At 45.1% G+C, this 9676-nt stretch overlaps 1 long non-coding RNA gene across 2 annotated transcripts in view; it reads left to right on the plus strand.

Annotated features, from left to right (window-relative positions):
- The window catches only part of LOC141417583 (uncharacterized), a 56715-nt gene that overhangs the window by 19226 nt on the left and 27813 nt on the right, over nt 1-9676 (plus strand). For both annotated transcript variants that reach the window (XR_012442253.1, XR_012442252.1), the window contains exons 2-3: nt 1942-2149; nt 3101-3263. This is a non-coding gene — a long non-coding RNA (uncharacterized lncRNA). The remainder of the gene's footprint in view (nt 1-1941; nt 2150-3100; nt 3264-9676) is intronic.

The following is a 9676-nucleotide window of genomic DNA, read 5'->3' on the forward strand; positions in this document are numbered from 1 at the left end:
TTACCCTCAAGCTTTAGCTGCTTCTCACAGATTTTGATATATTTTATTTATAAATAAATAAAATATATTTATAAATATATTTTATATTTATAAATATAAATATAGTTTTTATTGCTATTCTGTTAAAGTAATTTTATATTGGAGAAACTTAGCAGACTTTCCTAATAAAATAATCAACACAATTTTCATCAGTAGCAAATTTTACCTCTGGGCTACCTGATGAGGTATGAGAGGGATGCAGCATTGCTTCTGTGGCACTGTCTCCAGAGTGACACTGTCTGAACAATGGTGAGGAAATGCCAGGCAAATCCACATTGAAGGTTATAATGTAAAATGAATGCCCTATAATATTAAAATATTATAATCAAAGAGTGATAAACTGTTCCAGAATGGAGACTAGTAATACATAACCACTAAGTGAAACATAATTCTGAACTAGTATTCCTCTTTTTTTTAATTACAGAAAAATTTTATTGAACATCTGAAAAACAATTCCTAAAAGATTGACTTTTCCAGAAAACTGAGGCTACCCAATTCATTGCATCGAACATGTTAAAATGTGCACTAGACACAAATGAAAAACCATGAATCAAGCCACCATTCTTCAACAATTTGAGCAAATATAAAATGCCTGCGGAACAACATGGATGACTTGCAAAGTCATCTTTACTTTAATCACCATTAAAAAAAGGAAAAAAAAGCACAAATGGATGAGTGTGTTCAGTTCAGTTATATACACTAATTGAACCTTTGGCACTAGGAATTAGCATTTTGTCATGTAGCATTAACATGTATCATAAAAGTGCATAGTGCCAAAGGAATAGAACCACCAGCATTCAAAAGCAGCCTTGTCACTAGGCTATAAAACATTCTACAGTGTGTTTTACTCTGACAACATGTCACTGAGTGCACTGGTTGAGCTAGTATCTTTTGCTGTTCAGACATTGCTGGAATTTGAATGGGTCTGAGGATTAGGTGGTAACAATGTACTGATATCAGTATTAGCTGAGTTGGATGGCAGTGTCACAAGAAGCGCTTGGTCTTACCACCCACCTTCCAGCTTTTGCTTGCTTTCATACCTTGCTGTGCCCCTTGCTCTGTATGCAGGGCCCTGTGGTCCTCTCTTGCCTGGCCTCTTACAGAGGTCCCACACACACCACTCTAGAACTATAAAACACTGGTGGTGTCTATTGCAATCTGTTAATCTGACCACAGGGTCTTCCTTCAAACATTCTCCACAATCTAGGACTTCTGTAGCTTTGAGAACCCCCCAGAGATGCCTAAGGATATATGCACAGGATCCCTCCACAGCCCAGTGGTCCCTGAGAATAAGCCTCATGGGCTAAAAGACCAAGAGAACAGCCAGGAACACCATGGAGAGCAACTTCTACCCTTCTTGCACATGTGGTGCCCATCCTGCCCTCCTCCCCCTCCCAGTCTCATTCTGCTCTTGGTAAGGAATTTAATTTTAAGAATAATTTGGGGTTGTATAACTGCATCCTTCTTGCAGTTTGCTGGCTGTTCTTCCTGGTGGGAGCAGGCCGGGCTGTAGGGAGGGTGCAGTCCCTGCTCTCTGAACTGGGTCTTGCTAGTGGGGCACCCTCTGCATATGGAGAACACTGGTCTGGCCTCATAAGGCCTGGTCTGACTGATGAATGACACCTCATTCTGAGGTTTAGCTAGTAGGTGCATTTTGCCCTTGCATTCACCCACATCCTAAAAGTAAACCTCCAAGTGAAAAAGCCCAGCCATGCAATGAGCAGTGATTGTGGATCATGTTACAGTCTGCTTGAGATGTGCCTTTCCTCTATCACAGACAACTCCCAGCCACCAAGAAAGGAACATGGTCCTTTCAGCACTGTCCAGCAGCTAGCACCCCTGCCACCAAGGCATTTCTGCCACATTGCCAGGTGCCATCAACTTGACCTACACTTCTTTCAGATGCCATCGAAGGTGCTGGGCTTCGCTGGAGCTTTCTAAAGACCCAGCAAGCTGACACTCCTAACCTGGTCACCAGCAACAGCACTTCCTGAGGGACAAAGAGTGCAGATGCTCAACAAACACCATGTCCTGCACAAGGTTTACGATTTAATTATACAAAGGACATCTGCACAAAGTTTTTACAGAGCACTGCTGGCCCCAGCCCAAGGTGAGTCACAGGCTGTAAGGTTTGGAGAAGTTTCATGGGGAGGGATGCTTAGGGATGGGGCAGCAGACCGGGTAGAGGACCCAGCCAGCCATTGGTCCCTGCCATGGCACAGGTGCCATGATTGACTGTGACCTTTGCCTTCCTGGCCACTCCCATCACCCTTAGTCATCCATTGCCTGTTAGCTTTGGTTTTTGATGAGAAAACATTGAACCACATCTCTAGGAGAGGCTTGCAATATGTAACGTTCCTATCATCACTTGTCATGCTCATAGGATATTTTCTTGTGATTTTTGAGTGCCCTGGATAGGGCAAGATGATGCTTTACAATGGGGGAAATCCAGTGTGATGTGCAGCTTGGGACTCATGGGCATAAATGTGATGCCCAGGTCAGAGCCTGGCGTTCTAGCTAGCCAACCCTGGATCCTCCCTAGCAGCCCTAGGCTCTGCCAGTGTCACTGACTCCATCTTCCCTTGGATGTTCTGAGCACTTCTGCAGAACTCCAGTCTTCCCCCACCCCCCACCCCTATGCTCCCTAACAGGAAGGAGGAGGGATCCTCTACATAGCCCTGGGAGCTCTTGGGAGGAGCAGGCAAGATGAGGCATCTCACGCCATTAGTCCTCATTATCATTCTCACCAACCTTATCATCATCCAGAGAAACATGGCTGCTGTTCTGTATCATCCAACACATCCATTTATACAACTATCTAAACAAGATTTGAGGAAAACACTCATTAGCTCTTAATAGAAACAGAAGACACAGGCTTCTCCAGTTAAAATTTTAATGTTAAAGTTGGGGGTCAAGATTACAGACAGCTGGGTAGGGCTGACATCTGGTGTTGCTGAGGTCCTGTGAGATGTCCTGGGGCTGCTGTGTTGGGAGTGATTTCTTGCTCCATTGTTCTTAACTTTACTCCTAAAAACCCATATGTCACCTCCTAAACCTGCAGTTTGCAGATGGATGGAGGAACAGGCAGCAGTGAGATGGAGCCCAGAAGATAAGACACAACCAGGCCAGCACAGCAAAGGACAGAACTCAGACGAGGAAGAGAAGGGGTTACAAGTCCTGTTGTCCACACTATCAACATTCAGAAGTTTACATTTCCATCTCAGGTCAGTGGCAGGACTGTTCAAAACTGGTGTGGATCCCTCCTGGGGGTTGGGAAGGGGAAATCAAATAGGAGCTGTGTTCAAAGTCATATTGAAAGACACATTTGGTGACCACATGCACCTTGGCACTTACTTACTGACCTCAGCAGCCAGTGTGCGGATAGGAGCTGTCTGTGTTCTTGGTGCGGACCACAGAGCCCGCTAGCTAATTAAGCTACTAGGACTGTCATGGGTTGGTGGTGACTCCCAGAACCATAGGAAAGCTGGAGGATCATGCACTTTTAGGGACAGAGCTCACCGCACAGGTTCCTCATCCCTTTTGGACCTTTAAAAGCGTTTGACTTTGGGGAAAGACAAGTTAGCCTTTAAAAGACTACCAACATAACAGAGCAAACCCTCCTAAGGAAATCCCTCCAGGCATCCTGTTCCTTACTCCACCACTCTTACCTGGGTGGGGGTCCATAGATTTGGAAGCCAGTGGTCCCTGCCTCATGATTGTGTCCATCTTTGTCCTGCTTGGACTTTATTGTTTACAAATGACCATCCTGTCCAGGTCCTCAGCCTTGCCCTGCATGTGCCTAGACCACAGTGCCTGGTGTGCCCTCACCCAGGGTCCTTGTGATCCCCAGTGCCCTTCAGCCCCTACTTCCTTGGCCTTGTAGCTGCTGCCTTTGTCTCTGCCAGAGGCTCTTGAGAGTCCAGGTTCTGACTGGTGTTCTCTCAAATAACATTTCTCCAAATAGAACTTGAAAAAACAAAGGCTCCATGAACTTTCTGAGTCTAGAACTGGGAGGTGAACTTAGACTCAGACCTGGGAAGTAGGGGCAGTCTGGGGAGCAGGCACAGCCATGGCTCACAGCTGAAACAGCTCTATGGTCTTAACCTGGAGTGCTTTTCTGCCTGGGTTTCCCATGGTCCCAACCATAGCTGGGCCTACTTTTTCTTTTCTATCACCTGCCCTCTTCTTGACTGAGACAGGAATCTTTTTCTCTGTCCTAGCCCTCAGGAACCCTCACAATCCTGAAATAATTACTTCTGGCTGAGTCTGGGATCCTGAGGTGGGCAGTACTGGGCTGCCCACCTGGGAAGTTGCTAAGATCTCTGGGAGTCAGTCCCAACTTCCTCTGAACTCAGAGCTGACAATGCCCCCATGTGGGACAAGATTTACAGAATAACTTATCAGTATGTTGTGGACACAGAATGACCAACTAACTCATCAAGTGAACAGATTCCAGGCCCTATCCCCAGGGATGTTATGTCTGGGCAGGACCTGGGGATCTGCATTTCTAAGGAGCTCTTGGATGAGTCTGATAAATGTTCTGTAGGCTCCATTTTGAGAAACACAGACTTACACTTACTCCATAATATTTACTTGGACTGCTAAGACCAAACTTCAAAGACTGACACCTGCTAGTCATGGTGACTCTTATTTCCTGTTTTCTGATGCTTTGACATCTGGGTCTTGCTTACCATAGAGGACAGCTCCTGACAGTTGGTAATTCCTAGAGGTAATGAAGGACTCACCTTCATGTATACCTGTTATATGTAAGCCAGCCTTTCTAGGGCCTCCTCCTCAGCCCTCTGTGGGCTCTCACACTAGGCCATTGTCATTATCACCCAGTGCAGGTACCAGATAACCAGACCTGTGCTCCAGAGTCTTGAGGTCATTCACCTGGCCTCTCCTCAGGCTCCTTCCATGGAAACCCAAGGAAAGCTCTGGCTATGTATCACCTCATCCGCCTAGCCTTTCTCATAGGATACGGTGATAATTAAGTGTGTTAGACTCTAAAGTGCATGGAACGGTAGCTAGTTCTCAGAATAACCACCCTAATAAGGGTAGTTATTATCACCCTTATTTCACTGTTGGGGTGATTAAGGCAGAAGCAGGATTAAGTTGCTTGCCAGGATCCCCAGTTCCGTTAGGACTGGATGGGATGCACATTTCAGTCATGGAGCTACTGTTTAAGCCATCAGAGAAGATTTTACAACTTGTGTTTAATTACATACATCACTTTGAGGCAGAGGAATAGGAAGTGTAGGTTGGCCAAGAAGGGGGAAATGGGTATTAATCCAAGTTCTGCCTTAGGACAACCTCAAGCTCCGCCTAGGACATGTCCCCTTCAGGAAGCATCTGGTTGGGAACCCCCTTTTTGTGGTCAGCTCAGTGGCTGCTGCATCATGATAAGGAGGATGTTTGCACAGCAGGGAAAATCCTAGAACTAGTGCATGCACTGAGGGCTAGGGAACCTGTCCTCAGATGACCTTTTGAGACATCCCCTACTTAAAGCTCCATACATATGGACTGCATCTCATGCCTATAATTATAACAGCATTACAGATAAGCAAGTACAGTCAAAAATAAGTTATATAACATCCACCAGTCAATCAAATGTCAGTCATAAGGACACCCTCTCAAGCCCCCTTTCAGTTCCTTTCAGCTCCAGTTTCAGCCATAAGTTACAACATGAACAGAGGATTGAAATCAAATGCATTTATGGGAATCAAGAGCATTTATGGGAATGTATTTCTGTTTCAGTAAATCTACACTTTGCTTGCTACATCTGTGTGTTTTGTTCAAATCTTTGTTCAATTCGCTAAGAACCTGGATCACTCACAACCAAGAGGTGCCCAGATCCAAGGACAGTAACAACTTAATTTCCTCTGTCAACTCCCTCTGTGCATTACCCACCATGGTAGACAATTGTTAAATCAATAGAAAGTGATGTAGCTTGAGACTGGAGAGTAGTTTTCATTTGAGAATCTGAGAGCAGAGAGGTGTGACTGGGTGGACGTGGGTAGTGGGCAGTAAGGCCAGTCCCAGACTGAGGTGCGATGCCCAACTGAGGAAATGAGCTGTTGCCACATCCTGTATGTCAGCATCTAGCCTATCTTCTAGCCCAGTTTTAATGTGCAGGGTGGACCAAGGAGGCAGAGATGTGGTTGGCACTCAGGACAAAAGAGGAAGGCTTGGGGCTTCCGGGAGAGACCTGAGAGCATTTGGTGGGTGATGAGAACACAGAAGCCAGAGAAGAGGGGTCCCTGGTGTTTCCTTCCTTTTCCTAAGTGCTAAGTTAATAAAAAATGTAATTCTCTTTCCTTCCATTTTTACTTGTAATTTAGGCTTAGTGATGGATTCATTTCAAGGCAGAGCACATGCTGACTCATCCAATCGCCTGAACTTTGCTGTCCCCGCAGAAATCATGTATGTGGTAGGCGCTGGCAGATGCAAACCCCTGGGCTTGAAGTGGTCTCACAGCTGCAGTATAGCCTTAGCCACTACAAAGAGGCTTCTCCAGTGCCCAGCTTCACACTCACTCTTCTTCATATCACAGAAATTCCAGGGACTCTGTATTCAGACCCTAGGGAAGGCCCCTTGTATTGCTTATTTAATGGCAACCTGTTCTACAAATGTCAGAGATCAGGCAGCAGAATGATCTGGAATCAGGTAGCCAACCCAACTCACTTTTAATAACTCTGTGACCTTTTGCCAGATACCAAACCTTCTAGGATGTGATAAAAGGATTGCCAGAGTACTTTGTGCCTTGTAAACCCACACACAATTGCAAATCACCATTGCAGATGACACAGGCCTTAATTCCCCTCAGGCAGCACTGCTTTTCCTGGATCATAAATTCCGGCAGGGGGCTGTGTACTTTATATAGTAACCAATTCAGGGCTCGACAGTTTTTATGGTGGTGGCCACATTTGTGAATCTATGACATGGACCGTGTAATTGGCTGGCCTTTCTTTGTAAAGATTTGCGTAATATGTATATCTAAAACCACTTGTATTTTACCATAGAAGCATCTTTAGATGTGCAAAGTGTCCACATTCATGCTATCAAGTAAATCCTGATTTCCTGAGCACATGCATATACAAAAGCCTCAACTGAGCTGACAACACAGACGGGTCCCCCAGGTGCTCTGATAGTGGCAGCAATTTTCATACTTGGATATTCTTTGCACACTGCAAGGGGCCTCCTCCCAGGGACAGCAAGTCCAGTGTGTTATAAGGCAGCAGGTCAGAGTTGTGCTCACCCATGTGTGCAGCATGGCTACCCAGAGGCTGTCGCCTGCTCTCAATAGCAACAACTGGTACCTTTCTCCCATTAACAGTCAGGAAAGAGGAGAGGAGCTTTAAATATTTGCAAGACCACCTATGAAACGGTATTGAGATCCTGTGGGCAAACAGCCTGTCCTGCTCCCACGTAGGAAAGATGTAAACACCTGAGTGCCCATTGGTCTTCTGGCCCAGGGGTTTCTCAGGCTTTCTATTCTTTTTCCTCCCTTCCTGTTCTGCTTTTCTTGGCAAAGTACTTTAACAAAAGTAGTTTGGGTTAGAGAGGATGCAGACGAGCAAGGGAGTTGATGACTTCTACTGCAGAGTTGTTCCCTGTCTCTTTCTTTAGAGGATGTCATTGCTAAGTGGAGTCTCATGGGCTGCAGCAGACTGTTAGAAGTGAAGGGTCAGAGCCCTCATGTCCATGCTTACTTGAAGCCAGGCTGGGCAATGTGCACAGGCAGGGGACAGAAGCAGGCTGTGTGGACTGGGGCTTATGTCCATCTGTGCTTAGTGTGAAACTCACAATGGGAATCTCCAGGCCAAAGACAAATCAATGGGAGATATTTAGAAGGTGAGTTTGCACATGGCCTTTGGCAAGGCGAACTCCTCTGCTAGAAACACAGCTGTGCAGACTGCCCAGGTGGATCTCTACATCTGACTGCAGCAGTGACCCCAGGAGGCTTGTCTCGAGTCCCAGTGCCATGCTGCCTCACTTGGACCTCTGTTCAGACCCAGCTGGCCTCTCAAATCACCAGCTGTCTTGCTCTGTGCACTTCACTGAAGCTGGAGGGATTCCTTCCCTCCCAGAACAAGGTCCTGCAGGGCCTGGGGACCTCTTGAGTTTGTTCCACAACTCTCTTGTCTTTCAATGTTGCCTCAGAACTTTTGAATATATTCTTCTTTCTGGAAGGTTCTGTGCCCTCCACACCCCTCCTGACCCAGTACATACTAAAACTTCCCTGATCTTCCAGATTTTAGTTCAGTTTCATTTAAGGAAGCTCCCCAACCTCCAAGACTGGGTTAGGCCCCAATGCACGCCTCATTGTTCTCTTTACAGCCTTTCACTACAAACCTAGAACCCTGAATTTGTCACAACTGTCCTCCAAAATGGGAGAGGTTGAGACATTTCCTGGTGACAGACACCAACGGATAAAAAGGACAGCTATCTCTGGACCTGTTCCCCAGGAAGGGAACTCTTCGGTTGATGACAGACACTAGACAGGGACCTGCAGTTTCGTGAAGAAATGAAGGTCTCTGGTAAAGATGAATGAGTGGACAGTGATAAAAGCTTGTGTTGCTGTCGCCTGGTTTATAACTCCAGTTTTATTTTCTACATAATATAGGAGACTAAGGCATAAAAGTGACTAGTATCTGTTTTTGCACACACAACGTATGAAGTTGTAATTTTGTGACATCAATAACTGGACAGGGTGGGGCTGGAACTGTATAGGAGCCTGGTTTTTCTGTTATTGAAGCTAAGCTGGTATAAATTCACATTAGAGTGTTATAACTTTAGGATGTGAGATACAATCCCCATGGTAACCACAAAAATAGCTAGAGAATATGCATATGGATATGAGAAAGGAATTAAAATGGCACAGTACAAAACACCAACTAAATACTACAGAGGCCATGATGCAGGAAATGAGAGCAAATTGAAAAAAATAGCAAGATGACAGAAGTCTGAACTTCCTCATTAGATCCCTTCAAATGTAGATGGATTAAACCCTCCAAGTGAAAGATAGAGACTGGCAAAAGGATAGAACCTCTCCCCCGCAGGACCCAATGACATGCTGTCTATAAGAGTCTCACTGTTGGTCCCAAAACACAAATATATTTAGAGTGAAAGGACAGAGAAGGATATCCCATGTAATTAAAAGAGCAGAGTAGGTAAAGTAGAATTTAGATCAGATGAAGTGTTAAGTCAAACTTTATGCCAAAAAGGATTTTAAGAGACAATAGATTAACAAAGTGTTCAATATAGCAAGAAGATATAACAATTATAAACCCTTATGGTCTAAATAAGAGGACCTGAAAATGACAGGCAGCAATAGTTGGAGACTTCAACACCAAATCTCAATAATTAATGGAACAGCCATCAGAAGGAGAGTGAGGAAACAGGACGTGAATAGCACATCAGGGAGGTTGATCTGGTGGATGTTTGCAGAGCACCACAACACATGTTTTTCTTCTCAAGTGCACAGGGACACTGTCTAGCACAGGCCATATGTAGGTCAAAAGTAAGTCTTGGTATATTTTTAAAGATAGATATCACAGAAAGGATTTTCTCTGAACTCATAGGCATGAGGTCAAACATGAACAATGAAAGTAATACTGGAAAATTTGCAGATTTG

The sequence above is a fragment of the Castor canadensis genome, chromosome 15 (assembly GCF_047511655.1).
Source record: "Castor canadensis chromosome 15, mCasCan1.hap1v2, whole genome shotgun sequence".
In the NCBI taxonomy this organism is placed as follows: domain Eukaryota; kingdom Metazoa; phylum Chordata; class Mammalia; order Rodentia; family Castoridae; genus Castor; species Castor canadensis.